Here is a 26,230-nt window from a genome sequence, read left to right on the forward strand (position 1 = left end):
AAATTCACTTAGTTGGGGAGCTCTGTTTCTCATACACACTCCTCTCTGTGTTAGACCTCTTAAATCTCACTCATTAGGGGGAAGTTTCCCACATTTTGAATTCATTTGCCAGGAAATAGTGCTTTAAAACCTTTTTTGAGTATGCAGAAGTACAGCAGAATGCTCAGGCCAGCTAGGAGATACTGATCTATTACAATTGGCTACTGATGGTAACATCTGCAAAATCCCTAGAGGAAACACTCCTGACTGGTGCCACCACATTGTGGGACAAGCAAGGATGGTATTCCCAAAGGCATTTCCTTTTCCAGGGCTCAGCAGGCTACTTACCTTGGGTGAGGTGAGGGGAGAGGGCATGAGAATTATTTTATGCTGAGCTATACTTGCAATATTTCCATATATGAACAAGCCCTACACACCATTGCCCTCCACACCCAATGGAAAATATTATTTATTATTTTCACAGGTGTGCACGTTGCTTTACACACAACAAATATCTGCCCCAACTCTAAAGCCTACATAGCACAGCTATGGATGTCAGACAAAAGTGTGGGGAGAAGTTATGGAAAGAACAAGCGTTGCAACAGTATTGCAGATGAGACCTGCTTTTGTTCTATAAACATGTCTCGTGGTTTCCCGCTTGAATACTTATGTTGATTATATTGGCTTTTCAGTCTTTTGTAAATTATCCGGTTAATGCATCAACAGAACAGCAACAACAGCAAAGCGATGAAGGGTTGCTGCAACGAAATAGGTGTTGCAATGAAAGAGTCACAATTTCGCGTGATTTGTTCTGAAGTCTGCCTCATTCAAAGTGTTGGCCGTCCTGCGTGGAGTAGTGGGGGGCAGGGGGCCACAGATCTGCACCTCTTTTCTCTGCCAAGGCCCTCTTGTCCCATTGCAATAGAGTTCTCACTGGGTTCACAGCTCAATCCTCCAGCACGGATTGTCTGGGTGAAATGAAATCCCTTGGAGCCCAGTCTTTCAGAGGAAGAAAAAGAGCAGCAGCCTAAACTTTGCCCAGGAGAGTGTGACTGTTGTGTCATACGGACATTAATATATACAACTCTAGCGCACACACGGAGCGGTGTGTGTGGAGAGAGACGTGGACAGAGAGAGATTGCGTGGGGCTGTTTGCCCCTCTCTCCTCTGCCCTCTGCGAGGATCTGACATGCAGGGACGGCGAGGGAAGAAGCCCCTGGCTCAGGCACGCTCTTCTAGCCAATGGGACTCTGCCTTTCCGGAGATACCAGCAAAACCTGCGCTGGATTTCTGGGCAGGAATCGCCTTGCTACGTCCGGCAGAGCAGAGCATCCCCTGCTTTCCTGAGCGGGGGTTTCGGGGAGGGGCAGAAAGGACTCGGCCGAGAGAACTAGGTGAGTCTGGCCGCTGCTCTCCAGAGCGCTGACAGAGGCAGCCAGGAGCTGGTTGCTTCCTTTCTCCGGGGGTGGGGGGAGAATGCAGGCGGAGGGAGAGAACCCCATTTTGGGAGAGGTGAAGAAAGCAGACCCCATGGAAACCCGGCTGGAGGAGTCCCGCTCCTGGAGGTGGGAGCGTGGAAAAGGGGAAATGAACGGGACTCTGGCATGGAGGGGAGAAATCCTCTCTGTGGAATCCCCCAGACAAGAGGGAGAGGAGGCCCTCCCAACTATTCAGCCCTGCTCCTGGGTAGATACTGGCAAGTCATGGCTGGGGAGCTTACCCTCTAATGTGGGGGATGAAAAAAGCGACCTAACTCCTCGCTGGTCCCTATCAGTTCTCACCTTCCCTTCCAACAATCTTTTATCACTTCTAGTAGGTCCCCCGATCAACAGGCCCAGCCCAGCAGTACAGGTATCAGAGATTACCCTGCTACATTGCTTTGCAAAGGTACTGCTTTGTAACAATTTACTGTGCTGATGAGTGAATCACAGCAAATAGCCCTATGCCTATTTATGGTGCTTTTTTCCCGCTCTAGACACCAGCCCCAGATTTGGTGCTCCCGAGTCTTGTGACTGAAGCTGGGGCCTGAGTGGGTGGCACATACACAAAGAATTTTCCTACATATGACATTTGTTAGGCATTTTTGTGTAATCTGTTAAAGTTGGGAAGTTTTCTCTCATTTGTTTAATATTCCAGGGGAAACTTTGCAAAGATAGAAAATAAAATGATGTAGTCCGTAGAAAATATCTGCTGCAGGGCAAAATGATTGGCACATCCACTATCACGGGGACCCTAAGTCATTGGAAGAAAAAGGGGCACAGTTCTCCAGTAAATGGAGTTCATTTATTTTTGATGATCCAGGGATTCCCATGGTTAATACTTATTTTTTTCAGAGTAACAGCTGTGTTAGTCTGTATTAGCAAAAAGAAAAGGAGTACTTGTGGCACCTTAGAGACTAACCAATTTATTTGAGCATAAGCTTTCGTGAGCTACAGCTCACTTCATCAGATGCATGCTGTGGAAAGTGTAGAAGATCTTTTATACACACAAAGCATGAAAAAATACCTCCCCCAATCCCACTTTCCTGCTAGCAATAGCTTATCTAGTGTGATCACTCTCCTTACAATGTGAATGATAATCAAGTTGGGCCATTTCCAGCCCAAATCCAGGTTTTCTCACCCCCCCTCTCCCCCCCCCCCACACAAACCCACTCGCCTGCTGGTAATCGCTTATCTAAAGTGACCACTCTCCTTACAATGTGTATGTTAATCAAGGTGGGCCATTTCCAGCACAAATCCAGGGTTTAACAAGAACGTCTGAGGGGGTGGGGGGTTAGGAAAAAACAAGGGGAAATAGGTTACCTTGCATAATGACTTAGCCACTCCCAGTCTCTATTTTTTGAGGCTCAGCATGAAGTCCGTGGTTGGTAACCTGACCTCATGAAATAGCTCCATCCCACTTTCAAAGCAGGTATCCCCCCAACTCGGTCTTGGGATTCCCTCTGGCTACAAACCCAGCAGCCTGTCTCAAGGAGGGGTGGAAAAGTATGGGAACTTAGCTGCTTCGGAGCCACAACAGGAGTAATTGCACAAGGACAGTTATTCCGAGGCTGGATGTAAAGTAGCTGCTGGACTCTTCTGTATCCCTCCTACCTAACGTGTGTCAGGTAGATGCTAAGCAGGAGATGAGCAAGACCTGAGTAATGCAGCGTGGGATGCAGAGTAGTCACAGTTCTACGGGATACTGACTTACTGACAGGAAATGCTGAGCAAATGGCTTTTCCCTGGGGAGTAGCCCAGCCTGTTCCATTACACGGCAGCCCCTTGACAACACATTCTGCTACTGTGTGAAACACAGCGAAGAACTCAAGCTGCTATAACTAGAGCTGTTTATTGGAGAAAATGATTTAAATGACAATTCTCATTGACAGCACTTATATAGAGCTTTTCATCTTAAAAACACTTTAAAATAATTTTGGATCATATTGTGCCTCATAGGGTGAGTTCTGGATGCCCTTAAGGAGGTACATTGTGCCCTTGAGATGCATTGTTGCCTCTCCTGTGCACCCAGGCAACTCTGCTGACCTGTGGGTTGAGGCAAGGGGAGAAGTAGTATGTCCTCTCCTCTTTTGGGATGGCATCCATCCCAGGAGGCACTAGTGGGGAGAAATCCTTGCACTCTCCTTATAACAAGGACTTGTACCTGGTCCTGAACAAGAAGGGTGCTTCCATCCTTCCTCCATCTTGCACATCTATTCAAGAGCCAGCAACAATTTATGCCTCACTTATTCTTACATTTTTCCCTGTGAGAAAGTAAAATATTACTCCAGTTTAATAGATGTGGAAACTCAGACTGGGAAGTGAAGTGGCTTGGCCAAGACCACTGAAGGATTTAGTTTCAGAGGCAGGTTTAAAACTTGGGAGTTGAACAAAAAATTTCATCCGAAACTTTTTAAATAAAAAAATGTAGATTTGGGTTGACTAAAACATTTAACAAATTTGACTAATAGAAGTGATTACACAATTAAAAATAAATACAGTGAAATCACTGCAGTGGACATAACCTGGAAGGCCAAGATTTTCAAAAATATGAGCCTAAAGTAAGGTTCCCAATTCCCTATTTAGACACCTGCCTAATTCCCAGAAATGTTGAGCACCAAATAGCTTTTATGGGCTTCATACACTTTTGAAAATCAGGCAGGTGCTGAAAGATAGATACAGAAGCTTAATTTCAGGCCAGGTCAGATTTTCAGAAGAGCTCAGCACCCAACATCTCCCATTCAGGCACCTAATTGAGTGAATGGAAAATCTAGGTAAAATTAAATGACTTATGAGCCTAAATCCCATTTTTAAAAGTGACTTGCAATGAAACCTGAATTCCTAAATCACTTAAGAAACTTTGAAAATTTTACCCATCTTAATTGTGTGTGCTGGGCTATTCTGAAAGCCTGGTACCTGTTTTTGGAAATATGGCCCATAGTGAAATTGATCTGATGATTTCAATTACTCAACCTACAGGAAATGAAAAAAAATACTGTCACCTAAATTGGATTTTAAACGTTCTTTAATTTTTAATAATTTATGGTGTTGGTAATATCGATAAAGATACTTTGTTGTTTACAACAAGATTTTTTAAAACAATTTAAACAAGCCTTAATTTAATTAAAGAATTTAGGAGATTGGGAATGCTGCTTCTTATTTATTTATGTTGTGGCAACACACACCAGGACTCCATGGTGGCTAGTCACTGTAGATAACAGAGATGGTCATTGCCCCAAAAAGCTTGCAATCTTGACATCTGGTTAATGACATTGGGGTAAACATATTTAGCTTTGTAAATAGAAAATGTGACTCACTGTGTTATGAGAGGCTTGGGCAGTCTTAGCTTGAACCACAGAGTGGTGCCTTGTTAGTGTGTTGATAATTATGGGCCTGATGCTGCAGCCCTTACTCACACTGTGTATCGCTTCCTCAGGCACACGTTTCCATTATGGGGCTACTTGCCTGCGGAATCATTCTCTAAACAATATGAATAAGGGATGCAGAATCAGGTTCTGTATCAGCTAATTATATTTGATTGTCAGGATGGTTTCAAATACTGAGGGACATATAAAACAATATACAGTATCTGAGTAAGGTTTGGGGGGTTGCAAGATTTTTTCTAACAGGAGTTTGCAAGATTTGTTAGCATATGGCATGCAGGTCAGTGAAAGGTATATCATGCACCTGCTTTTTGACTGTGCCATGCCTGTAGGCTCTGCCATGCCATTCTTAGTCTATTGTAGAACCTAGGGGGTATGGCACAGTGAAAAAAAAGCAGGTGTATGTCATGCCCTTCACTTTACTGACATGCATGCCACATGCTACCAAATGCTGCTCTCACAGTTTGGATAAGCAACTCCATTCTGTTTTATTCTCTCTCATACCATACAGTACTGTAAATGAGCTAAAAGAAACTGTACCCATTTTGCTCATTCCAGAAGCCCGACATTTCAAAAGTTAATGCAAAATCATTTTCAATAAGTATCTCCAAGCTTTAATTCATGCTGAGAGAGACCACTTACATTGTGAAATTTTGGAGTCTTGGTTTGAAGAAAATTTCTTTTATACTCAGTGAAACATATGGAAGTGAGATAATATCTCCCAAGCTCCCAAAATCACTATTTTGTTTGCTTATTTATGGAACAAAATGCCTTATGCCTTCTGAGAATGTCCATACCCACATAATGTTCTGGTGTGCTAAATTGGCACTGGGAACTTTATATTAGCAGCTCTATGTATCAAAACATATGTTGCCAGCCAGAGGAGGGTTCAAAGAATGAAGTATTTCACCAAATAATATATACTACACTCTTGAAGCAGACCACATTAAGGAGTTTTCAGATGGTAAGATAGGAATAAGCAGTGTACTGTGCTAAAAATGGTGCTTTTTGGCTAAAACATGCTTTCGGTTGGTTTTTGTAGCAGATACATAGCAATCTAAGACTTCACAGTACTCACTATACTGCAGAACACCTTGACATTCCAGGACTTCACAGTGACAGCAGGGACAGAACTCAAGGTCCTTCTTCAAAGGCACATATCCAAGCATCTTGAACTAAAGGAACACTTCCACTAGCTAAAGCAATGTGAGGAATAGATTCTAAAACCTTCACTCATGTTGAATGCTCTGCAAATTGTCCTGTGGATGTTGTCAAGGTTCCTCCCCCACTCTGAACTCTAGGGTACAGATGTGGGGACCTGCATGAAAAACCTCCTAAGCTTATCTTTACCAGCTTAGGTCAAAACTTCCCCAAGGTACAAAATATTACACCCGTTGTCCTTGGATTGGCCGCTACCACCACCAAACTAATACTGGTTACTGGGGAAGAGCTGATTGGACGCGTCTTTCCCCCCAAAATACTTCCCAAAACCTTGCACCCCACTTCCTGGATAAGGTTTGGTAAAAAGCCTCACCAATTTGCCTAGGTGACTACAGACCTAGACCCTTGGATCTTAAGAACAATGAACAATCCTCCCAAGACTTGCACCCGCCCTTTCCTGGGAAATGTTGGATAAAAAGCCTCACCAATTTGCATAGGTGACCACAGACCCAAACCCTTGGATCTGAGAACAATGAAAAAGCATTCAGTTTTCTTACAAGAAGACTTTTAATAAAAATAGAAGTAAATAGAAATAAAGAAATCCCCCCTGTAAAATCAGGATGGTAGATATCTTACAGGGTAATTAGATTCAAAAACATAGAGAACCCCTCTAGGCAAAACCTTAAGTTACAAAAAAGATACACAGACAGAAATAGTTATTCTGTTCAGCACAATTCTTTTCTCAGCCATTTAAAGAAATCATAATCTAACACATACCTAGCTAGATTACTTACTAAAAGTTCTAAGACTCCATTCCTGGTCTATCCCCGGCAGAAAACCAGCATATAGACAGACACACAGACCCTTTGTTTCTCTCCCTCCTCCCAGCTTTTGAAAGTATCTTGTCTCCTCATTGGTCATTTTGGTCAGGTGCCAGCGAGGTTACCTTTAGCTTCTTAACCCTTTACAGGTGAGAGGAGCTTTCCCCTGGCCAGGAGGGATTTCAAAGGGGTTTACCCTTCCCTTTATATTTATGACAGATGTCAATGAGAACCAGCTCAGTAAGAGTAAGAGGCTCAGAATCAGACCCTTAGTGATTACAAGTAAAACTTCAAAGGTACTTAAATCCCATTGTCAAAGAGACTTAGGTACTTAAGAGCATACATCTAATTGAAAGTCTATGGGACTTAGACACTCCTCAATCACTATGACACTTTTTTAAAGTATTACCTTGCTGCGGGAGCTGAGCAAATAATTCATAACAAATAATTTATCTGAAGAGTTTTGTCTCTTTTTCCATTTGTAAATTTTCTTTGAACAGGGCAATTTTTTCTTGTATTTATTCACTATTCAAATTTGTTTGATGAATAATTTCTGTGAATTCACGTAGCTCATTCATGAACAATTCATTGTGAGTATCTGAAGTATAAAATTCAAGCTGTTTTTATTTACTGTGGAGGACAAGTGGTATATTAGAGTCAGGTTCCTTGTGCACATACTTGTAATTATGAAATCAAAATTTGCTTTCTACAAATATTCACTTTAAAATCCCTGTTTTGGTGATCATTCTTGCTTGTAAACTCATTTGCTAGAGTAGTCACAGAAAGCAAATACAAAAGGGGGTAAGAATATTGTCAAAACAAATTTGTTTAAACATTCAGATTAATATTCACAGAAGTGTTTTTGAAGTTTTCATCCATCTCTTATGATATACAGTTGAGTAATTCTGATTCCATCCAGGTGAGGGCAGTATCACACACACTCTATCCCACGCATGTGTGCCAGTTCATTACAAATTGAAACATCTTAAATGCAGAAGAGAGAAAGTCACACAGAGAGAGAGAGAGAGAGAGAGAGAGAGAGAGAGAGAGAGAGTTCATTACAAATTCAAACATCTTAAATGCAGAAGTGATTAAGGTTTCAGGTGGATATCAGAATACCATGGATTCTCATCATCTAAGCATTTTGTCCTGGAACAAGCTTCTGTTAGGGCTAAGGTCTGACCCTGCTAACTATCTTATCCTACAGGAGGCTTACTTGGGCGCAAGCCTGACTTTTGCTCAAAAACTTGAATAACTTGAAAATGTAGTTTTTTCTCCGTGCAGTGTTAAAGTGACTCAGCTTTCTGGTTATGTCATATTTTTCTCTCTCTTTTGGTAGATATGTGTATATGGATCTATCTGGGAGCTGGATGTCCACATGGCTGGCAAACACAGTCAATGTTTAAGTCATAACTATTCACGTGTGTTGGTGCCATTGACATGGTTTTGGTTTACTCCATATGGATTTCTGGCTTTCCAATCCAGGATGGACTTCCTGGTATTATTGCTGTCATAGAGTCCTCTCTCTGACTCTTCAATCCTACCTCATTGCCCACATTGCTCACATCTTCTCCCTAACTTGTCTCACTATGAGGTAATGGTTTAATTATGCTTTGGGAGGGGCTTTCTCTCAAATGTTGTCCTGTGTGTTCAGCTACTGTGGTCAGAATGACCAATAATACCACGTGAATTCTCTTTTCTGTAACACATTTAAAATGTGATGTCACACAGAATTATAATGATAGCATTTATAAATCCACCTTTTGAGGCAGAAGACATATAGCATAAGAAAAATGAAATAAAAATAAAGGTAAAAAGCCCCAAAACTATGCAGCTAAAGATGTCTAAGAAGATTACTTAGACAAGTTAGATGACTTCAAGTTACCAGGGCCTGATGAAATACATTCTAGAATACTCAAGGAACTGACTGAGGAGATATCTGAGCCATTAGTGATTATCTTGGAAAACTCATGGAAGATGGGAGAAAGCCCAGAGGACTCTCTGGATAAAGGCAAATAAAATGCCAATCTATAAAAAGGGGAATAAGGACAACCAAGGAAATTACAGACCAGTCATCTTAACTTCAGTACCCAGAAAGATAATGGATCAAATAATGAAGCAATTAATTTGCAAACACATAGAAGATAATAAGGTGATATTATTAGCATGGATTTGTCAAAATCAGTCAGCATGGATTTGTCAAAAACAAATTGTGTCAAACCAATGTAATAGCTTTCTTTGACGAGGTAACAAGCCTAGTGGATGGGGGAAAGAGATAGATGTGGTATATTTTGACTTTAGTAGGGCTTTTGATACTGTCTCAAATGACCTTCTCATAAACAAACTAGGGAATACAACCTAGATGGAGCTACTGTAAAGGTGAGTGCATAACTGGCTGGAAAACCGTTCTGAGAGGGTAGTTATCAGTGGTTCACAGTCATGCTGGAAGGGCATAACGAGTGGGGTCCCACAGGGATTGGTCCTTGGTCTGGTTCTGTTCAATATCTTCATCAGTGATTTAGATAATGGCATAGAGAGTACACTTATAAAGTTTGTGGGCAATACTAATCTGGGGGGGGGGGGTTGCAAGTGCTTTGGAGGATAGGATTAAAATTCAAAATGATCTGGACAAACTGGAGAAATGGTCTGAAGTAAATAGCGTGAAATTCAGGAAGGACAAATGCAAAGTACTCCAATTAGGAAGGAACTATCAACTGCACAAATAGAAAATGGAAAATGACTGCTTAGGAAGGAGTACTGCAGAAAAGAATCTGGGGGTTATAGTGGATCACAAGCTAAATATGACACAACAGTGTAACACTGTTGCAAAAAAAGGCAACATCATTCTGGGATACATTAAGGGGTGTTGCAAGCAAGACATAAGAAGTATGTCTTCAGCTCTACTCCATGCTAATAAAGCCTCAGTTGGAGTATCATGTCCAGTTCTGGGCACCACATTTCAGGAAAGATGTGGACAAATTGGAGAAAGTCCAGAGGAAAGCAACAAAAATGATTACATGTCTAGAAAACAAGACCTATGAGTAATGATTGAAAAAAAATGGGTTTGTTTAGTCTGGAGAAGAGAAGACTGTGGGAGGAGGGGGGAAAGAAATGATAACAGTTTTCAAGTATGTAAAACGTGGTTTCAAGGAGGAGGGAAAAATGTTCTTGTTAATCTCTGAGTATAGAGGACAAGAAGCAATAGGTTTAAATTGCAACAAGGGAGGTTTAGCTTGGACATTAGGAAAAACTTCCTGTCAGGCAACTGTTTTCTTCCTGTGTATTTGTATAAGACCTACCGCAATAGGGTCCCGGATTGGATATAGTTAATAGTGTGGATGTAATATACTCATACTTCTGTAAGGCATTTGACTTGGTACCTCATGACATGTTGATTAAAAAACTAAAAAGATATAGAATTTACATGGCACACATTAAATGGATTAAAGGCTGGCTAACTGAACAAACACCTGCCAGGAATGGTCTAGATAATACTTAGTCCCGCCTTGAGTGCCAGGGACTGGGCTAGATGACTCCTTGAGGTCCCTTCCAGTCCTACGATTCTATGATTCTAAGATGTTTATGCTATTAGAAAATGAAATTGCAAAGAAAGTTAACTTATTGGAATGATATTATGGTGCTGTGCAGATCAGACAGGTCAAATACACACACACACACACACGTTTAACATTTATTTGTCTCCCTGTTGCTTAAAAACATCTTCTTTCTACCTTTTCATTAAATTTCTTTGCAAATTTGTGCACCAGCTATTTGAAGAAAATAGATAATAATTTAGCAAAGTTATTAACAATTTCAGCCCCAAACTATCCATCTAAGATAAAAAACCAGGAAAAAATATTGAAAAAATCTCCACTTTGTAAATCAGAATTCAAAATTGATGGTTTATTTTATGGAAAGTTCAAAATGTGAAAAAATCTGACCAGCTTAAGTAGATGGCTCCCTTACACCTTATTAGTAGGCTCTGATTTACTCTAGAGATGGATGAGGTGTCATAGTGCCATAAAGCCAGACTGACTGCTCAGACAAAAAAAGGAGTGATTAGAGAAATAGTCAAATTCCTATGCAAAATGGGTGGTGCTGTCATTAAGTCCAGGTGGATTTCCTATGGATGCCTTTAAGCTTGAGTCTTAGGGCTTGTCTACACATACAACCTTGTAGTGGAGCAGCTGCACCAATTTAGCAGTGCCGCTGTAGTGCTTCAGTGAAGACGCTACCTACACCATCAGGAGAACTCCACCTCGCTGAGAGGTGGTAGCTATGTTGATGGGAGAAGCCCTCCCATTGACATAGTGCTGTCTACACCAGGGGTTAGGCTAGTATAACTATGTCACTGAGGGCTGGTCTTCACTACAGGGAGATTGACGCTGTTGCAATCGATGTAAATGCAGCGTGCTCTCCAGTCGACCCCGGTACTCAGCTCCCTGAGAACAGTAAGGGAAGTTGACTGGAGAGCATCTCCCATCGATGCAGTGCAATGAAGACGCTGGGGTAAGTCGACCTAAGTTACGCTACTCCAGCTACGTGAATAACTTAGCTGGAATCGATGTAGTTTAGGTCGACTTACCTCTGTAGTGAAGGCAAGCCCTGAGTTATAATCACACCGTTGACCCATACTAGCATAAGTGCCTAGTGTAGACCAAGCCTAACTGATCTATCCCTAAGCCACAGGTGGAGGCTTTTTATCTTGATCTCTTGGCGACAGCACCAATAGTGTTTCAAATACACAGCCAAAAATAAATCCCTGTACTTAAAGCAAACATTATACAGTTTATGTACAAATTCCTTTTTAACTTATTGATTAGAATAAGGGGATGCTTTTGTACTATACTGCAAGTTATGAGTATATCTACTGCTTATGAATTCAGAGACAAAGGAGTAAAACAAGCATGTGTAAAAACAAAAGGAAAATGGAATTTCTTTAAAATGCATCCTACAATTATTTTCATAATGGCAGTTATAATATTAATTTCATTATCATTTTACAATAGACCTTATGTTTTGTGAATCATTATTCTTAGTTTAGGTCATATAATTAACAGTAAATTCAATCATTTAGCAGTAATTAGATGACATCCTGCATTTCTGCTAAAACAAGCTATCTCTACTGGAGTTGAAAAATAATATATGTAATACAAATTGGTAAATCCAAACAGATTAATAGATTTTAAGGCCACTTTGATGATCTAGTCTTGCCTCCTTTATAACACAGCCAATAGAACTCCCCTGAAATAATACCCAGAGCAGATCTTTTAGAAAAATACCCAATTTTGATTTAAAAACTGTCAGTGATGAAGAATCTACCACAACATTTGGTAAATTGTTCCAATCGTTAATTACGCTCTCTCTTAAAAAATTATGCTTTATTTCCAGTTTGAATTTGTCTAGCTTCAACATCCAGCCATTAGATCATGTGATATGTTTCTCTATTGGTCTGAAGAGCCCAATATTAATATTTGTTCCCCATGTAGATACTTACAGACTGTAATCAAGTCACCCCTTAACCTTCTCTTTGTTAAACTCGATTGAGCTCCTTGAGTCTATCACTGTAAAACAGGTTTTCTAATCTTCCAATCATTTTAGTGGCCCTTCTCTGAACCCTCTCTGATTTATCAACATTGCTCATGAACTGTAGACAAAAGAACTGGACACACTATTCCAGCAGAGATTACACCAGTGCCAAATACAGAGATAAAATAACCTCTCTACTCCTACTAGAAACTCACCCATTCGATGATGATTCCTCATCTACAATTACTTTTTGAGATGTATCAGTTGGCCAGCCTTTAATCCATTTAATGTGCACCATATTAATTTTATATCTTTTTAGTTTTTTAATCAACATGTCATGAGGTACCAAGTCAAATGCCTTACAGAAGTCTGAGTATATTACATCAACACTATTAACTATATCCAGTTCAGGACCCTATTGTGGTAGGTCTTGTATAAATACACAGGAAGAAACAGTTGTTGCCTCAAAGAGCTTACAGTCCAAGAACTAACACACCCACAGGTAAATAAACCTGTCATCTACAATTCCCTAATGTAACAGCATACATTATAACTGAAACTTTTATCCTGAGTAAATTTTAATTATTTTAGGTCTGCTTCTCCCCCAAGCCCCATTGACTTCAATGGGAGCAAGATCAGGCCATTTGGCAGTATTCATATAAGTTACTTGTGCAGAAAACTTTGCAGGATTAGGCACTTTATTTGCAAGACTGCATTTACCATAAATACAACACCCCAGAGTCTGTTATTTCTGCTCTGGAGCACTAGAGGTTATCAGCAGCTGTCCAGTCTATTATATCTTTAATTCAAGGCTTATACTTTATATATATATTGTTTCAATTTTGAGTAACACCTTGGAAACTAATATCAAATAAATGACTGTATAATGGATGGCCCTTTGGCTGTGATAGCACACAATGCATTCCATTATTAGAAATCTTTGTCGATCTATGTACAAGGATTATTAAGTAGCTTGCACTGAATTTCTTAGTTCATTTCATACCACATGCATTCATAAATTAGATGATGGTAATCTATTAATAAAAACTTAATATTCTACATTATCCTCCGTAAAAATATTCACTGGTTTTTTTTAATGAAATAAAACTATCCACAGAGTCTTTAAGAAGCTGATGAGATGTAAGGCAGATTAAAATCTTGGTTTTATAATGGCCCAAGACAAGGCTTACTCACTTTTTCCAAGAGGCGATACTGTAACATACTGTAAGAAAACAGGTAGGACAAACCAGAGTTCTTTGTGCCAAGTGTGTCTCTCCTTCTGGCAGAGAGCGACAAAAAATGGGTCAAACTGGGACAGGGTGCACAGCAACCTCTCCTGTCTTTGAGCCTGTACCGACTCTTCCATCTCAATTCTATGGTCAGGAAGTAAAGGAGGGGATGTGTTGTGGGAGCAGACGTATTCTGTAACATGCTCCCTGGGGGAGCCACTAGATTTCCTACCAGAAATTCACTACGGAGCTAGTGCTACCCTTAGAAGCACCAACTTCCTTTCCTTGCCTGCAGGCCCTATAGAGAGGTATGCATTATGGAGGAATGGACAGAGAGAACAACAGAGGCATGTCTCCTGCAGAAGTGAGGTGGAAGGAGGTAGGCAGCACTGGTTTATTACAAGAAGATCCCAAATTCCACAAGGTTTGACAATGGATTGTCAGTCCTTGTGGAGTTTTGAAGCTTCATTCCTGCAACCCTCTACTATGTTTATACTCCCCCAGATCCCTCCCACTAGAGCTTAATGTGAGGAGGAACTCAGTGAGCCTGACTGTGTGGAGGCAGCAGCTGACTTTTCATCAGGTGGTGTCGGGGAGGTCACGTGTCTCCCTAGATTTGCTGCTTGGCTTGTATTGAGCATGCTCACACGGACTGAGCATGCTCAGTAACACTGCTGACTCTGTGCCCCCCTCACTGTGCCCCCCTCACTATTGGTAGGCACAAGTCATCTCTGCTTTTCATGTGCCTCTTTTCTTAAAAAATGGAAGATTTTGCTATTTTAAAAGAAAAACAAAGAACTGTATTTAATGTTACAAAGGTGAACAACTGGGAAGAGTGTAGGGGATGCAAAAAGCTGAGAAACAGCAATACAGTATATTTATAAACAACAAAATTTTGTTATTTGGAACAGTGAGAACAATAATATATACTAGCATGATAATAATTATACACAGCTATGCACCAAGGAGAGGTTTCAGCAATTTTCTCCTCTGTAGTTGAAAAGTTTTATTTTCTGGATAGTTTAGCTCCCACCATACATACATACAGAACAAATCAGCTTCTCTATGTTCTTTAGTCAATTTACTTTTTTGCAGAATTAACTTGTCTTGCACTTAGAATTATTATTTTTATGATTTATTATTTGTATTATTGTAGTACCTGGGAGCCCTAGGTTTGCTTTTACAGTAAATATTTCTTGCTCACTCTTAGGGCCTTGCTCCCCTTCTCTTTGAGTGACACTATGTGGCATTTAACCTTTTCAGCCTTGTGACTTATTTTGAGCTCCTGCTCCTCTGTATTATCCCGTCTGGTGGGAAGGCTGCCAGCAGAACAGAACAGCAGGGGACATAGTAGCTATTTCCTGCAAAGGACCAATGGGATGAACAAAGCCAGTTCCTGCAGATCTTGGTTCCACCCCAGGTCTCCCACAGACCAGGTAGCACAACAATCTGATTCATGATGTCGCCTTTGGCAGAGTGTCCTTGCCAACAGCCTGTCCATGCTCCCTTTTGGAGTAAGCAAAATCTGTGGACTGCGAGTTACAGCTGCCAGGTCAGTAGCAGTTTACAATGCAGGTTCTATTATGTGTTTGGTTGGTTTGAATGAGGGACTTGCTTGATAGAGGATTTCTCCTTGACTTCTTGCCCCTGTCAGCCACTTTGTTCTCATGGAGCTCTGCTCATGAGTTGCAGACACAGAGCCATATCATGAGAAGACATTTCCCATGTAGCCTCAATCCATTTTTTCATGGGCCTCTGTCCCTTCATTGCATTTTTAAGGCCACTCTGTTCCCCTCTGCACTAGGAATACTGCGTGCCCTTCATGTTTATAATAGAAGTAAAATCTCCTGTGATAAAGATCTTAGGAGCAAAAGGCACGTCTACATTCAATATGTTTATTCTCCTTGCGGTTTTCCGCAGACTTAGTATATATATGGTCTTATGAGTAAGATCTGTTTATTCAATACCACAACGCCAGTGTTAATTATTTATCCTTATCCAAACCAATGCTAAAAGTTAGTGTCTGGAAAAAAAGGTCTAAGAAGAGTTTAATGTGGTTGGGTTAGTATTAGTCTCAGATCTAGATTGGCTTTACCAATATCAGATCTCTGTTCCATAACTTGGAAAGTTTATCAGTTTTCTATCAAACCAATGATAGACATTACTTATAAGATTGTTTAGGCAAAGACTTTGGTTTTGACTGCTAATTTTAGAAAAGATAATAGTCTTCAAGACATCCATTCCAAATCTGTCGTCTCCCTGAAACCAGTTTGTGAATTCTAGATAGTGTAATTGGCTCCTTGCCTCTAAGTCATACAAAACCCTCTGAACTGAGATGATTTGTAAGGTTTTACAGGAGATATATAGAAAAGCACAGATACCAAAGCTAATAGAGTTTGCCTGGACATTAGACTGATGTTGATTCTCTGCTGTTCAGTGGCATGATTCAGTATTCGGTGCAAATTTGTGGATTTCTGACAAAAAGACATTTTTAGCACCATTGCAACTACTTGATTCATTTGGAGGCACTGATAAATAGACATAGCTGGCAGTGGAATTAGAAGCTGAGCTATCCTGTTTTTTTCTCTCTCCTATTAATACCAGGTGATGATTGGTGTTGTGAGGCATAAACTCAGAGCAACTGGATGAGAAAAGGAAAAAAGTGGTCGGGAAACATATACAATGTGTGAAAAATGAGAGCATACCTTCCATGCTGTCACCTTCACCACTCAGTTGAGCTCTTCAGCACAAAATACCTCATCAGATATCTAAATGGCTATTTATGGTATCCAAATGCCCAGTTTGTGTGTGCATTAGCAGAAACTACACACACAGGACTGGGAATGCAATTGCACATTTATTATTGCAATTCACTGCGGGCTTGTGTGTTTTTGAAAATCAGGCCCACGGTATGTAATATGGTCTTCACTTCTGCCGGAAATAGTTTTCATGTGGACCCACTGTTTGTGGTTTTTAATCCAACTGGTTTGTAAACAGAGATGCTATTCTCCTCACATACCACAGTCATATCCTTCTACATTTAAGCATCAGTAGAATTTGTGCCAAAGGTGAACATTAACCAGAGACCTGTCCCTTTAATTACATCTGCTACTGATACAAATAGGCTTTATAACTCTAAAATCTCCTACCAGTACTCTTAACTACTGGTGAGAGATTAAGTGTTCACAAGTTTAAGACATTCCAAATGTTTCACTGAGGGTAATCCTATTAGTTGAAGACTCTAAGGTCACTGCTGGAATCAGGTACTGGTTTGGTTAATGGATTTTATACGCAGAGTAAAAAATATGTGGAAATATGTGATCCAAGACAAGAGTAAGGAAATTTAGTTTAGAAAGTAAGTTTAAAAGTTTGGATATGTGTGGATGGCTTCTTAGAGGACTTCTAATGGCCTATCAAGCCTCTCACCTGCAGGGTATGACTTCAAATCCAGCCCAGACTGGTGGTAACTAAGTTATTGAGCCTGATTCTGCAACCTTTAATCAGGTTGAGTATCACTTACTCACATGAGTAATCCTATTAATTTATCTATGAATACTTCATCTCAAAATAAATTGCAGGATAAGGTCTGGTGGCCAGTGTGAAATATATTTAGTGGCGAGTCCAGTTTCCAGAAGGGAGGAGACCATAAAGAAAAAGCTATTATCATTATCATGATCTCCTGTATAACACTGGTCATAGAATGCCCCCAAAATAAGTCCTTTTGAACCAGCACATATCTTTTAAAAAAACATCCAATCTTGATTTAAAAATTCCAAGAGATGGTGAATCCACCATGACCCTTGGTAAATTGTTCAATTGATTAATTATCTTCACTGTTAAAAATGTATGCCTTATGATTTATCAATCATACAGCATCATGTGTACCCACAACACTCCACAGTACCTGCCCCAAAGAATGCATAGTCTAGGTAACATACAACCTGGCATGAAACATGGAGATATGATGATAGGTAAGAAATTTGGAAGAGGAGGGAGATTTACATGGTCTCAGATCAGGAATTCACTTGCTTTTGAAGTTTACAAGTTGAAGTTTACAAGTCATGTTTGTTCCAAATATATGTGTAAAACTGTAAGTTCTTTGGGGCAAAGCCCAGGTATTTGTGTGTATTTGTGCAGTGCCTAACACAATGGCATGCAAGTGGGCATACAGACTGAAAAGAAGTGGTCTCTCCCGTTTATAGGCTCATAGAATCATAGATTTTAAGGTCAGAAGGAACTATCATGATCATCTAGTCTGTCCTCCTGCACATTGCAGGTCACAGAACCTCAACCTCATATGCCTGTAATAGACCCCTAACATCTGGTTGAGTTACTGAAGTCCTCACATCATGGTTTAAAGACTTCAAGTTACAGAGAATTCACCATTTACACTAGCTTAAATCAGCAAGTGCCCATGTCCCATGCTCAGAGGAAGGCAACCGCACCCCAAGGTCTCTGCCAGTCTGATCAGGGGGAAGAATTGCGCCCTAACCCCAAATATGGCGATCAGTTAGATTCTGAGCATGTGGGCAAGACCCATGAGCCAGACACCTGGGAAAGAAATCTCTATAGTAACTCAGAGCCACTCCATCTAGAGCTCCATCTCCAGCCATTGGGGATTTTTGCTGCTAGCAGTTGCAGATGGGCTATTGTAGGCAGTCTCATCATAACATGCCCTCCATAAATTTATCAGTCTCTGTCTTGAAGCCAGTTAGGTTTTTTGCCCCTACTTCTCCCTTGAAGGGCTGTTCCAGAACTTCACTTCTCTGATGGTTAGACACCTTCATCTAATTTCAACCCTAAACTTTAAGCCATATTGATGCTCAGACGTGGAAAGCATCTGTAGCCCTGTTGATGCTCGAACTGTTCTAAAGAAGAAGAGTCTCCAAAGCTGTCAGTCTTGTATCTTTCATAATCAGTTCACACACAAACAAAATTATGGAGAGGCAGAAAGTGTCTCCATAAACAGAGACCCATTACAAGTCAATTTTGAGACACCCAGAGTCTTGTAAGTTACAAAGATGTTTACAAATTCAAAATGCTAGGGTTAAGTCTTGATAGCAAATAGATTTCTTTTCCTGAAAATTTCAGGAGATTCACAAGTTGTTTTCAAGATAAAGAAAATTAAAAATTAAAGACTTTGCAAGTCTTGTGGCTCACAGTGAAAGTTGTATTGGCGAACACCAAAATCTGTAAGGTGAATTTTCACATTGCAACATCATTCACTGAATGTATGCACTTCCGTGGGATAGAATATTTACACCCACTACCTAAACTGGACATTTTCATTCTTTATAATGTTTTTAGGCCATGGTCTTGCACATATGTACACATGTGATTAATTTTATGCAAGTATCCCAGTATTACTCAAGTGTGTAAAATTTCACACAAATGTAAGTATCTGCAGGGATTGAGATCTAAGCATTCTAAATTTAATGTAATTCAATTTTAAATATAATGCTCTTCTTATGAACTTTGTATACGGATTATACTGTTTACTGTAGCATTCCTTAATTTCAACTGTACAACATTTGTTGTATTGGAATTATAAAAGAAACACATGGGTAAATCGGTTTCTGTTATGTCACCCAGCATTATCCAGTATGTTTCCTAATTGCACAGTGGCAGAATTTCAATGTAAAGCAGTGGCACTTGTGACTGGTTGAGTCTGGTCTGCCATTATGTCACATTTTGTGCAGTTCTGCATTTATATACATTTTAATGATACTCAAAATAGAATGCCAAAACCACTGCGCTTTGCTTGAACTGTAAAAAAAGTCTTGAGTCATATAGTCCAGAAGTAAAGAAGGAAAGAAAAAAAATAAAGAAATAAAATGGAAGGTGAAAAAAATGTAAAAGGGGACTTGCCTGGAAGCAGTTATATAGAAATAGCAACAGTAAAATCACCCTAAAAATGAGGAAATATAACCCTCTGACAAATGTTTTAAGTAGGTATTTTTATTAATGTGTGACAAATTAAATATTTAATGCATTAATCCCCTTGACTGAAAAAACTTAAGCACATGAGTATAATTACTCACATACTTAAAATAAATATGTGCATATGTTTGCATAGGATGTGGGTTTGTGTGACTAGAGTGACAACAGAGAAAGAAAGAAATCTACAAAAAAAAGAAATCTGAACATTAAACTGAAAAACAGTAAAATTGATTAATAAAAGTTTTCATCAAAAATGGAGAAAGTCTCATCAAAATCATTTTGTAAAATTATTCTTTTGTAAAAAAAAAGCCACTTTTTCTCAAAGTTTTCATCATTTTTTACTAGTTCTAATAATTAAAGCCCCAGTCCTTGAAACAGTTATGCATTTGTGTAACTTTATGCATGTGAGTAGTCCCATTGGAATCAATGCTGCTCATAACTCTGGTGCTAAAGTTATTCACACTTGTTTTCAAGAGTAGAGGTTGGGGGCTAAATTTGCAAATGGGGTTCTACTGCAATAATTGTTTCCAAATGGTTATAGAACATTTCAACCCAAATGGTAAAAGTTTCATTATGTTCTGCCCAAAGGTTCTTGAATATTTGAGTCAAAATGGTTCAGCCAATTTTGAATGAGAAAAAAAAAGGGGGGCGGAATCCACCACTTTTTCCCTTAGAAAAGTATTTTCGTGACTTTTTTTGAACAACTCTGTAGCTGAAATGACTGAGGTTTAAAAGTTGTCATTTGCCATATAAATAGTTCTTCATGCATAAGCGTTCATGCATGGCCTTCATTGTTAATTTTTGTTATATTTGGTTTTATTTGCAAACTTTTAAAAAAAATTCAATGTTGCTTCCTTTTCTTTTTGTTCATTTTAAAAAAATAAGGATGTTAGCCTTCCTAAAATACTTTTTGGGTAACGTCTTGCTCGCACTTTCCAACTTCAGCAACAGCATTGGCAGCACACAAACTGATCTTGGGTTTGCAATTTGTTAAAGTCTGATATCCACACTAACACCGTCACTCGAAAGAATATCCTGTGTCCCAGCTTCAAGGATATCAACAGCCAACTGATCTAGAACTTACAGTAATAGGACCTCCATGCAGGGAAGCAGAAATCTAAATAAGTGAAGCAGGTGACAAGACAATTTGCATAAATTTGTGACTGAATGTCAAAAAGATGTGATTCAGCTGCAAAACTCAATAACCCCTATTTCTGAGTAAACCAAAACCAAATTCAACTGTGGTTACACCCAAGCAGTTCAATAAAGTTCGAGTACTCTCAGACATGGTGGTGGATGCTGAACTACAGGTATGGTACCTGGGAACTGGTACTCGGGCTACCTCTCAACTTGCTGGCAGCATCACGCTTGTATTCATTCCTGGAAGTACTGCTTTTGGAAGTGTGTCTCCTAGAACTCGTATTGCAGCATTGGATGATATTGATTAACTCATATTTCTATATTATTTTTTGGACCTCTGGAACAATATTTAAACATGACTTCAATAGCTCACAGACAGGTGGGTACCTGAAAGGTACATGTGGGCATTATGTTTTCGTAGGTTGTCTCATCTCTAAAAATCAATATAGATCAGGGGTGGGCAAACTACGGCCCACGGGCTGGATCCGGTCCCTCGGGGCTTTGGATCCAGCCCACGGAATTGCCACCCCCGTGGCGCCGTGCCACTCTGGGAAGCGGCCACACCACAGCCCTGCAGTTCCTGGGTGTGGGGGAGCAGAGAGCTCCGCACGCTGCTCTTGCCTGTGGGTACCTCCCTCAAAGCTCCCATTGGCCAGGAACAGGTTTCCGCAGGGAAACACGCGGAGCCCTCTGCGCCCCCCACCCCACTCCCAGGGGTCACGCAGGGCTTCCCGGAGTGGCGCGGCTTGGGACCGGGGCTGGGGCCAGCAGGCAGGGAGCCTGCCCTGGCCCCAGCACGTTGCACTGCCACCCCGGAGCCGCTCTAGATAAGCAGTGCCTGGCCGGAGCCTGAACACCTCCTGCACCCCGCACCCCAACTCCCTGTCCTGAGCCCCCTGCCGCATCCCGCACCCATCCTGCATCCCAGCCCCCTGCCCTGAGCCCCCTCCCACACCCTGCACCCCTCCTGCACCTCAACCCCCTGACCTGAGCCCCCTCCTGCACACCACGCCCCTCCTGCACCCTAACCCCCTTCCCTGAACCCCCTCAGACACCCCGCACCTTTCCTCTGCCCCAACCCCTTGCCCTGAGCCCCTTCCTGCACACCTCACCCCTCCCACACCCCGCACTCTGCCCCCACACCCCAACCCCCTGCCCCGGCCCTGCAAGCAATTTACCCACCCAGATGTGGCCCCTGGGCCAAAAAGTTTGCCCACCCCTGATATAGATAAAAAGGCATTTATTGCAGTTTGCTATTACACAGCCACACCTCAGATAGTAACACTTTGACAGCAACGATCTTCTGCGCTCTTAGCCCCGAACTGAAGTTAAAAGCAGGGAGATATACAAAATTAAATGTTAAGTGAGCTGATACAGTACTTTAAATTGGAGGACTTCATCTCTCATTTGTATATGACTGTCTATTACAGAAAGAAAACACACAAAAATCTACCTTAAAAATGTAATGTAAAGAATGTCTCAAAACATGGGAGCATCTTCAGAAGAGCATTTGACACTACATCAACATTCAATGAAGTGAGATTCCTTCGAGGAGGAGGAGGAGAGGAGAGTAAAGGAGTTTCTATTTGAAATACAATGACCTGAGAAGTTCAAGAAGAAGTAGATTTAGACTTCTCTATGTGAAAAATGTATGCTGCCATCTGTGTCTCTCTGAGTTACTACATTACACTGTGATTTGGAACTTGATGTAAACTATTGTACTATGAAGAGAAAGGAATTATTTTGGAGCCTCATTGACTCAGCATTTATACATACCTGACATCCTTCCAGGGTTTGCAAAGATATTATGTTAGCTTGCCAAATAACTTACAGACACATCTAGGGGCTTGGAACCTGCAACTAGATCCATGCGGGCAGACTCCCGAGCTCACACAGAACACTGTTAGGATTCACAGGGCTCCTGTATGAATCCAACTGTAGGATCAGGATCTTGCAGTGTTTCTCTTGTAGAAAATGCCATAACTTCTATGTAAATATCCTCTAGATTAGTTTGTATTCCAATGGCATGTAAGTAGCACTCTCTCAATGATCTGGAAACCGTTATGGATGACTGACATATTTGGTTGGGAAATACACCTAGATTGAATTTGCCCAGACCAAAATTGCTAGACTAAAATCAAGTTGGGATATATATTTTCTAAGATACAAGATCACATATTTGTGAGTATTGCTTTGTCCAAACACAGCCTGTAACATTATTAGTTTTTATGCAAAGTTTTATTTTATTTAGAATCAAAAGGGTTCTGCTCTTGGACAAATTTGGAATTCCAGGGCTCCATAATTCTAATTCTAATACAAGTCTTCATGAGATCATGTAGTCCTTACCATTCAAAATTCCTATTGGAAAACTGGGGTTTTGTGCCATAATGATTGCAGCATTGGAGCCAAAGACCAAGATTTTCAGAAATGGATGCTCAAAGTTAGGCACAAGAGTGCTGAGTACTAATCAGCTCCCACCGAAGTCAATGAATTAGTAGGGGAAGGCCTGAGGTCACATTCCTAGAGTTAAAAATTGAATTGTGGTCAATCCTGATTTCCAATTTGACAGCTAATTAGCAAGCAGAACAGGCCTAAAAAATCTCAGCAAATAAATACATTCAGATCAGAGCTGCAAATCAATGGCTCTGTCTTTTGTCCAATGCGTGCAACTTACATTCTAAACCTATCGCCTGTTTTTATGACAGATGGCTTGTAAATATATCTTACAGTTTTACAGCACCTGCCATTCTGAAAAATCTCAAAGCACTAACTCGTCTGCTTTTATTAATGAGCGTACACAGCACAACCAGGGGTGATTTTCCTCTGAGATGCAGCATGGGCCACTGGAGAGCACTGAACTGGGATTCAGGAGATGTAGGTTCTATCCCCAGCTCTGCCACTCACATGCTGTGTGATCATGGGCAAGTCACTTTACCTCTTTTTCTCTCTCCCACCTTTTATCCATATAGTCTATTTAGACACTAAGCTCTTCAAGGCAGGGCCTGCTGTCTTATTATGTGTTTGTACAGACTTTCTAAAATGGGCACCTGATCTCCCTTGTGGATCTGAGGTGATATAATAATAATAATTAATAAGAACAACAATCACCAACCGTACTAAGAGTTTGGTGAGCCCTTGCTCCATGTTCAAGGGCATTGCACACCCTGTGGCTGACCAGTTGGGACTGTTCCCTTTTGACTAGCGGCCTACAGTGTATGTCTCATCCGGTTAATTTCTTTTATTGTTTATCTGCAGGTGTCAGTGGATGTATTTGAGCAGCCTGGGAGCAGTTCTTTATTGTGACATACACTTCGAGAGACCAAGTGGTTTTCCTGGTTTTTGTAAAGTGCCTGCTGCATGCAATCTGTCTTTTTGGCACCTCAAAGTCTTATGAACCTTGTGTCTTCCTGTCTTCTGCTGCTTGGCTATTGTCTTGTTTACAAGTTTTTTTGGAACTTAAATGTCAACAGGTGTGATAGAGTGTATGAAGGCATGCCGTGCCGATGCTTCGGTCCTGGCACAGAAATGTGGCTAATTAAAATCTCATCAGTGTGTGTTCTTTTCTGTTAATAACAAGAATTAAAAGTAGTTCACACACACACAAGTATGTGCGCACACACCCACACAAATAAACCTGTAATTTCTGGTATAATTATATTTTGCTTCAGTCAAAAAACACCCCAGTCAGCTTGTAAAAGTCTTTGTGCTTTCAATACATAAAGAGCAACTTTTGAATCAAACCTGTGCATCTAAACCTTTTGTTGCCGGGACCCCTGACCTAGGGCAAGGGTGTGAAAAACATCTATCTGGGTAAACTTCCATTCTAACAGATAGGCCTGAGTGTTGGCAGCATTTATATTAATCCAGTGTGGGCGTGAAGGGCAGCCTTTCCAGCCAGGCTGTGCATCTTCAGTTCATGCGTCTGTGGTAAGGTGTTGGGCCACTGTTAATCCCTACGTATTTTCTAGGGCAATAAATCCCAAATATCACTAATACTGAGGCAGATATTTATGCTATGGAATAGTGCTCATGAGAGTGTAATTGACCCTCACAAAATTACTTCCCAGGAGTGTTCTCCATGGACGTGTTCCAAGGAGGCCAAGAGGCACAATCCCAGTGGTGGTTTCTTTCTCACGAGTGCATTCTTTGCTCTGCAAAAAGGTCCAGGGCCCTTTCTTCCTCTGAGTTTCGAAGAAAAAAGGACTGGCAGAGGATTAGAGCAGGACAGAGAAGGGCCATTTACATCCTCCTCCCTTGTAGCTGTGGGGACAGAAGAATGTGCTAGCCAACCTTTCCTACTTTCCTTCTTTAGAGAGGGAAGGGAGAAAGAATAATACATCATCATTCCTCTCCCACCCTCGCAATTACTGAGGAGAAGGCAAGGAAGGACCTACCCTGAGAGGACCAAAGACTCCCTCAGCTCAAAAGGAGGCTGCTTGGCTAACATAAACCCACATTGGCATGTGTGAATATTTTGGATCCCACATTCCAGAGTTTGGGACCTAGGCTTATCCTTAAACATCTTTAGCCCCAGGCATCTCATTCAGACTGTAGGTTGTGGAGGGGCACCAGATGAAGTGAAGTAATATAGGAAGTGAAAGGGGATCATGGGATGGAGAAAAGCAGGGGAAGGATGCTGAAGGCAATGGATGGAGAGAAGCAGGATAAGGAAGTTTCTTCCTCTTCACTGCTAACCACAGAAGGAGTCAGGGAAAAGGTTGGAAAAAGGTTTCTGTCCATTGGTCATCTTAACATAAATAGGTAGTTAGTTGCCCACTTTCTCCATGGCACTATGGATCTTACTTGCATGGACTGGTGTGTGTGTTTGTGGTGTGGGGAGGGATTGGAAGGCAGGGGTGAATAAACCTATAGCATAGGTGTCAGGGATGTGTGCCATATTATTTCCCAGACCTGAAGAAGAGCTCTGCACAAGCTTGAAATCTTGTCTCTCTCACTGACGGAAATTGGTCCAATAAAAAAAAAGATACTCCCTCAGCCACCTTGTCTCTCTAATATCCTGGGACCAACATGGCTACCACAGCACTGCACGGTATTAACAGTGGCATATTGCTTTGAATTTACCGTTCTCAGGCTGTCAGATATACTCTCCAGCAGTGCATGTGTCACGGAACCCCCTTCTTTTCAAATAACCTGATGATGTTAAAGTTGAGATGGATCCAGGGCTCTTTTTCCGTTAATGCCAAAATGTTTCAATAAAGTAGGTCTAAGTACAAACACAATGATGAATTCACAAAGCCTCCTCTACATGCCGAAGGAGCTTGCACCCTATAAATATTTAAAACAAAGATCTCCCAGTACGTAAACACAGACTCTGTCTCTTATTCATGCTGATAAACCCAAACACATCAGGAGGGGTGGATGAAAGTCAGTTATCTTGTTCATATATTGTTTAGAAAATCCCTAGATACAGTAAAACTTTTCCTGTTAATTTTTTCTTTTCACTTATCCTTTTCATCATCATATAACGTTTCAAAAATGCAGGAGATGTAATCCAGCTCCTAATCTTAGCTAATGGGAACTGTGTCTAATTAAAATCTCATCAGCGTAAA

At 40.8% G+C, this 26,230-nt stretch overlaps 1 long non-coding RNA gene across 1 annotated transcript; it reads left to right on the plus strand.

Annotated features, from left to right (window-relative positions):
- The first annotated feature begins 3 nt into the window (after window positions 1-3).
- On the plus strand, window positions 4-24,400 carry LOC140910242 (uncharacterized). Its single transcript, XR_012158489.2, has 2 exons — window positions 4-1,373; window positions 23,916-24,400. It is a non-coding gene; the product is annotated as an uncharacterized LOC140910242 (long non-coding RNA).
- Window positions 24,401-26,230: the final 1,830 nt, after the last annotated feature.

The sequence above is a fragment of the Lepidochelys kempii genome, chromosome 4 (assembly GCF_965140285.1).
Source record: "Lepidochelys kempii isolate rLepKem1 chromosome 4, rLepKem1.hap1, whole genome shotgun sequence".
Lineage (NCBI taxonomy): Eukaryota > Metazoa > Chordata > Testudines > Cheloniidae > Lepidochelys > Lepidochelys kempii.